A 7,500-nucleotide genomic window follows, 5' to 3' on the forward strand; every position below is an offset into this window, starting at 1 on the left:
TATCTTGACCATCGCTTGCAAGAGGAAAAAAGACAAGGAACACCAAACTTAAATCACACCCTAATCTACCCTGGCTCTCGCTTCGTTGTGTCACGCACGAAATCCTTCGTTGCTAAAACAACAGTACAAACACGTAAAGTTTTTGACTCCAAACCAGGCGATAGTTTAAAGTATCTGTGCTGTTGATGTGCGAAATTTTTCTTTAATATAATAAAGATTGGATAAGCCAGTTAACATGTTGATGAAATCAAACCGCCCTAACAGACACACAAATTTATCACTGTAGAGCAACTTAATTCATGCCTCCTAAACGTAAATATTGCATCGGTATCTAAATAAACAAAGCACTTATCTCTCGATGAACAGAGTGTATTGCAGAGTGTTTCGCGACATATTCAAAAGCGATTTTGTGTTCATTCTTTAGATTCTCGGTGGAATTTCACTTGCATACCAACAAAGTACAACAAGTAGTCAACCCATACCGCTTTCCGGAACCTAAGGAGGAATGGGCCTATCTTGGCACGGTGTAGATATTTTCAGAAACCAGCTAACTTGCACGTGCTGCTTACGAATACCTATCCCACTCGTCGAGCATCGTTATGGTTGGGTGAAGGTTAAATAGTTTAGAGTAACGTACGCAGTGTACAGAATTTGGCTCGGTTCCCGTGGGGTGGGGGCGGGTACTCCCAGAAAAATTGGGTGAAGGTGTGAAGCCCGCTTTCCAAAACCCGTACCCTATTTATGACCAAAACTTGTGATTTTCCCTATCCTATTTATGACCTGAGCAAAAATTCGATTCGATACCCTATTAATGACCGTTGCGGCTGGCACGGTTACCCTAAACATAATTTATGAAGGGCTGTTGATGATCTTATCGATAATGATGAAAACGTAGCTTCTTCTTAAAAAACATACCCAGTTCAAGACTAAAGTGCAAAACCCATACCCTATTTATGACCAAAATGGCCAAAATCGATACCCTATCTATGACCAAAACGGCTGAAAAGCCATGTCCTTTGGGGCGGCAGATACCTATATAGCCCATACAAGGGAGTACCCGCCGGGGCTCAGTCACTGTAAGGTTCTATGGAAGCTCACCTCACCTCACCTCACCTATTACCTACTAAATAATCGCATAAATGTAGACAGCTGATTTAATTCTCTCGGTTTTACGAGGCACAGCTGCATTCGTCCACAAGCTGCGACAAACGACTGATGTACGGATTCTTTCGTCCTTGCGTTATATCGGAGACATCTAAGCCCAGTTGAATGCAAATGCTACGCAACATGTCCAAACTTAGCGACGTCGGTTTCTTCTTGCACGCTTGCATGAGTTCACAGATATTGTAGCCTGACGAGGATACAATTGGGTGCTGAAGAGAAACCTCCCTCATCACACGCGCACAGATTTCCGAATGGGTCGTCTGCGCCAGCGTTGCCCTGTTATCTTCTCCTGGGACCTCGTCGTCTGAATCTCCACGGTTCACTGTACTGGGAGCCAGCCTTTTCTTTGCTGCCAGTCGTGAGAAAACTCCAGTGATTTGCTTTCCTGTTAGAACTTGCTCTGGTTGAAACCGACGAACTCCCAACTTGTCCCTTGCAGATCTCATTAATTTTGAGACCTCACTCGGATCTGCTTTCCTTCAACTTTGCTCGCCAATTTCAAATTGCTGTTTCAAAAATTCATTCTGTTTCTGCGTAAAACGAGCCTTCTTGGTGATTGTCTTTAGAGCCCATCCTATTGGAAGGGGAGTTAAGCACTGGCTCTGTTCTTCACATTGTAACTGTACAGTGGGAATCCTACTACCTTTATCCATTAGCTTTGAAGCGTAAACTCGTTTTGCCTTGTCATACAGTGTTTCCTGTTCAGGGAGTCGTTTTTGTTTACCCGTGTCCAGATGTGCTTGTAGCGATGTAAAATGGCTGTAGGCTTTTATATATCCTTCCTCGGGGCACGGGAAAAGTAGTGAAGCTTGATCATTTTCACTATGATCATCATCTTGGTCTTGACTGGTGGTCTCGTTGGTTGCTTCTGGATCCCGTTTAGATGATTTCTTTACATGCCTGTGTCTCACGCTCTTGAAAGATGGCGTGGTCTGCGATGGGGGATCAAGCACTTCTAGAACTTCCGGGATCTGCAAAACGCCCTCGAATCGAGACCACGGTATCAACTTCCCTGGACCCACATTGAACGCTCTCCACGCTCGTATTCCGCTCTCTTCATATACTTGAAGTTGTTAAGCAAGCTAACACCCTCCCATTTGACTGGCGGAGTAATTGACGTATTAAGTGAGACGTAACTAGCTTTCGCACGAGACTCTGGACCAGACTCTATGGCAGTTTTCAGCTGCACAGCTGTTGTCACATCATGACCCTCGTTAACATATCTTCCTACATCTCCCTTAATATAGTTGCTGCTTGACGGTCGCAGATTCCTTTGCCGCCTTGAGGGTCGGAAAAGTCGTTCCGTTTTACAACCACCCCAGCGATGTCACCTGCTAGTTTAGCTGAAAAGATTGTATACCCGCTGTGGTAACAACCCGCATTATCTTGCTTGTAATAAGTTCTTTCTAGCTAATTCCGGCATTTCCTTCTTCAGTGAGGCGAGGCAGTCCTGCATTATAGATACCACGACGGCACTGTCTTGTGAACACTTCTGAAAGACATGTACAAATGTTTGAGACTCAAAGTGCTCGCTTTCTTCCGACTTTATGATTGCAACTGTAATATGCCATGGTAACCCACGCTTAGCAACCCAGTCCGACTGCGGCTCTCGAAATTTCCGTGGCATGTATTTCATCGCCCAATCCTGAACAAGGAACACATCAGATTTGCTCTTGATTTTAGCTAAAACAGAACATTTGGCTTGATCCTGGTGAACGGAGCGCAACTGATGAGCTTTCCAGATCCTGATGTTATTTTTTGCTTGCTTAATAGTGTGCAGCATGTCCTCCTTCTCCTCTTCATTGCAAAGTGCATGAGAACACTCACTTTCCAATGTAGTTAGGACTTCCTGCAACTGGCAGCACTGCGCGCATGACTCATTGTGTGGGTGATCGCATCAGGCTTGAAAGTCAGAGTCTGTTGAATCACTTAGGGCGTAAGTCCTATAGTGATCAGCAATGCTCGACGACTCGACCACATGGACCTGAAACACACCGAAGACAACACAAACCGCAATTGTTGTTTTTACGTATACAATTTCAATTGCAATACTTTCTTGAATAAGTGACACCCCCGTGGAGGCGAAGAAGGTACTTTTTTCTTTTGCCTTAGGTATTTTTGTCTTTTTTAGGGTCTGTTTACACAAAGAGAGGGTTCCTCGGCTAACCGAGTTACCCGAACAACTGAGCTACCCTGCATGGAAGAGCCAATTTTTCATACGTTCCGTTAGAAAACACATTGGAACGTTTACATGCCAGACAGGGTGACCCGACTAGCCGAGGCGAGAAGACGGCTAAACTAGCGTTATACTCCAAGGCAGCCTTCAACGTGAACTGCCTCTAGTAACTACGATCAATTAGTAGAGTGAAATGTAATAGCCCAAAACACTGAAAAGCAGCTGCTAGCGGAACGAGTGATTAAAAATTTATACTTACTACCTGTTTGTCCGTCATTTGGTTTGTTGTGCTTAGCGGCCGCTATTTTTAGTTAATGAGATCTTCGTTTATTTTTATACTCTGATTTCACATTTCTATTTCTTATTTTAGCATTTTATTTAGGGCTACATATATACTCACCAGGTTTAACTCGCTCAAACTATCTGCGATGTTAACAACTTCTTCTGTCATATGTCCTGTCTCAGGTATCTGTCCTTTAAACACGCTGAGCATCTTTCTACATTTTACGAAAATTCCTTCCGAAAAAAAAAAGGGCGAACGCTGTTAACACCACAGAAATTATCCCAAAGACGTGTAATTTTAGATGGAGCCGTGCCAAATTTAACTGTAGCTATTTTTGAAAACATAAACAAATACAATTGCGAAAGGCTGATGGTGCGATGAAGGATGAAAGGGGTGAGGAAAAAATAGAAATGTGACATGTTTTGCTCATTACGAACCTAACATTTTTCTTCCATCAATGAAAACTTTGGAAATCCAACAAAATGCAAGGAGATTATTTTCCGTAAGAAAGGTTTCAGTCAGGACATCGCGCCAGTTAGTAATATACCGAAGTGCGCAGAGTTACCCATATTAGGTGTTACTTTCCAACAAAATTGTAAATACAGTAGTCACGTGCGCGCGAAGGTAATTACGGCGAACAAGTCATTATTCGTATTAGGATCTTTACGTAAGGAAGGAATGTCCCAGGAGGAAGTAGATCACCTTTTTCACGCAACAGTTTTACCAAATTTTTCTTACGCTCTTTCGGTTTATGGTGCCTCAGGTTCCGACCTTTCTGCAATACAGAATTTCTTAGACCGGTGTATGAAAAGAAAGTTATACAGCAGTATACGTCCAAGAATGTAAATATCAGGGACTTGCTAGAGAAGGCAGACAAGACACTCTACAAAAAAGATCGAATGTCCGTTCTTCCAGTTTTTACCTAAGGAAAAGAAAACGAAGTACAATCTTAGAAATACGCCAGTCTCTGTCCCTAGGATCCACACTGACAGATTTAAGAACGTTTTTAGTAACAGAATAGTTTTTAAATATGATATGTAAATAGTTTCTAGAGTTTATATTTTTTCTTTCTTATTAATTGTAACTTAGGATATGTATTTTTCTCTTAAGAAATAAAGATTATTATTATTATTATTATTATTATTATTATTTAATCGTACCGAAAGACTGGAGTTTTGCTTTATATCTGGTTAGACTGCTTTTATATCACAAGCCGGTACGTAATCCTTAACACAGCGCGAGCTGCTAACGGAATACGCGGTGTCTGACATTTGCAGGAATACGGGCGCCGATAAATGATAGCAATCAACTGGCTATTAGTTCATCAAACACTTCATCACTTACCTGAGCCCACAGGGACAAACTGATTTGTAAGTTCCAATAACTTGATGGACTGGGACAAATTTATTCCTTTTTGCATTGTTGGTACTTTCCGAAGGTCCTTGCAGTGACCCGAAACAACTTCCGGTACGCTACATAAACCACTTGGCTTTCGCCAACCTATGCCCAGTCGCGCCCGATGAGCGGGGCAGATGGTCATTTCCAAGAAGTTTGATGGCTTTTCAAAACACCCGCATCTTGCCAAGATAAGTTCCACTTCAGTTTCAACGCCGGAAAATTTCAAGGACTTTTTGTGTTTTTTGATCTCCTTATTACACTGGGTGAGTGGTATGATGGAAGTCGAAGAACTACTGCGTTCGTCCGCGCCACAAATTCCACCGACAATATTGAAGAACGAACACGACATTTTTAATCTGTACTTCCCAGTAATAACCTTGGTTTCTTTCGAGGTAAGTGCGTTGTTTATTTAGATCAAGAAGTAACATTTACTTTCCGTCGGAACAATTACCCTATTGGCTTCCACGACGGGGTGACCCGAAAACACTGACCCCCGGTCCATGGACCCCCCTACGGACCCGGTCCATGGACCGCCTTACGGACCGGTCCACGGACTATCTCTAGGGACCCCCTCTACTGACCACCTCAAAAAACACAGAATTAAAAATAAATAACAGCTGAAAATTTGTTCATACCGGCTGTCTGGATAGACCACTCTTGCCGGTGAAATCTCAACCGTACCGCGCCGTTACGCTTTGCGGAGGGAGGAAAACCGGAGTACCCGGAGAAAAACCCTCGGAATCAGATTGAAATCGACTGAGACTCAGCCCACATACGACCCGAGGCCAGAGTTGAACCTGGGTCACAGAGGTGGGAGGCACGGTTGATGACCACTAAACCACCCTGACTCCCCAGATGACGGCAAAGAAATGTACCAAAATGTAAAACGCACGTGCAGAGCGTTTCGTAAGCTCCCTATTGTCGCAGCTATACTAGCAAGAGTAGAGTAAGCCGAACTGACGTAGGGAGGTACGGGCCGTTCACGGATGTATACGATTGTCTTTAATCAATCAAGCAAGCAATCAACGACTTTATTTTAACAGGATAAGAAAAATCAGCATTGCTGGTGGGGTCGTGTATACAAATAAGAATTGCAAAAAAAAAAAAAAAAAAAGAGCAAACAAACAACAAATGTACAGATTAAAGATTAAGACCAATTAACAATATTTATAAATCAATTTCTCTATTTTTAATAGCCCTTTCCACGGTTAGTTTTTCTCATCTGCATTACAATGTAATCTAACGTGGATGCGAGGCAATTTCGGGTTAAAACTACAAAATAGCCCGAAAATGCCTCACATACATGCTAGATTGCATTGTAATGCAAATAAGAAAAACTAACCGTGAAAAGGGCTATTGTAGCTAAAATGGCTCGAAACTCATCCTGTCAGTGTCGAATTTTGCAAGACAGCATTTAAATTGTTTCAAGGTTTTAGCCATTGTCTCCCTGGTTGTTAAACTATTACGATGCAATTGCTCCTCTGTAACTGCAGATGGAGTTTCTGAAAATTTTTTAAGTGTATCCTACTCAAGTCGTTTTAGAATCTCACGTGATCTCTTCGTGATCTTACCATCGCCACTTATAAAAACCTAGCCTATTTTTACACTCAAGGGTAGACACAGGACCCTATGGTTAGAGCTCTCCGTCGACAAACCATCATACTTCTGCTAAAATCCCGAATAAAGGGAATTCAAACGTTTCCCGCTTCTTCATCTTTTGACCATAATTTGAATATACGGCCAATGGAAAAAGATCATGATCGGTGTCTCTTGCTCGGTGCCTTGTCTGTACCTTCTTTGTGTGGATATATGGGATAAAAGTTTATGGCATTTGGCCATCGGAGTTGAGCCTGTCTGCACAGGGTTTTGCTAGTTGGATCTGGCCGCATAAATGCACTCAGTGGAAAATGTCAAGATGTCATTTTCGTGTAAACTTGGTGCACGGGCGATGCGTGTATGCACGGGCCTGTCTTGAGTCTGTGGCAAGTGCATACGTGCCATCTCTAGCTTTGAAGTTAAAAAGCATAGCTTTTTGCCGAAGACCAAAAACAAGTACAATTTGCCTTGTGTACCCCGCAGGATGTTGCACCAAAACATCCATGCCCCAGGCACCTGAATGAGCTATTTTCAGCACAGCGTGAGCCCAGCCGGATACAAAGTAGGTAAATTAGTAATCACAGAATGTAGCCCGCAAAAATTGCTTTTCTCAAGTAATGATGAACTACGCAAGGATTATCGCGGGTTACATGGATCTCGTGTTTGCAGACTATTAATATGGAAAAAACATCTGTCTGTGACAATATGTAAGCCGCGAGCTCCTGCGCTCTGCCAAAAGGTAGAAAAGCTCGATGCAAGTATTAAATCGTTATCATGTGAATTTTTACCGTTGAGATGAAAATGAAATAAAACATAACCTTTACTTCAATTCTCCTGAAAACGAGGGAAACATAGGAAAAAATAAAAAAAGAGGGAATCTCGA

The 7,500-nt window shown here is 42.5% G+C and overlaps 1 pseudogene; it reads right to left on the reverse strand.

Moving 5' to 3' along the window:
- Positions 1–1,169: 1,169 nt before the first annotated feature.
- Positions 1,170–5,370, reverse strand: LOC138055857 (uncharacterized; annotated as a pseudogene).
- Positions 5,371–7,500: the final 2,130 nt, after the last annotated feature.

The sequence above is a fragment of the Montipora capricornis genome, chromosome 7 (genome assembly GCF_036669925.1).
Source record: "Montipora capricornis isolate CH-2021 chromosome 7, ASM3666992v2, whole genome shotgun sequence".
Taxonomy (NCBI): Eukaryota; Metazoa; Cnidaria; class Anthozoa; order Scleractinia; family Acroporidae; genus Montipora; species Montipora capricornis.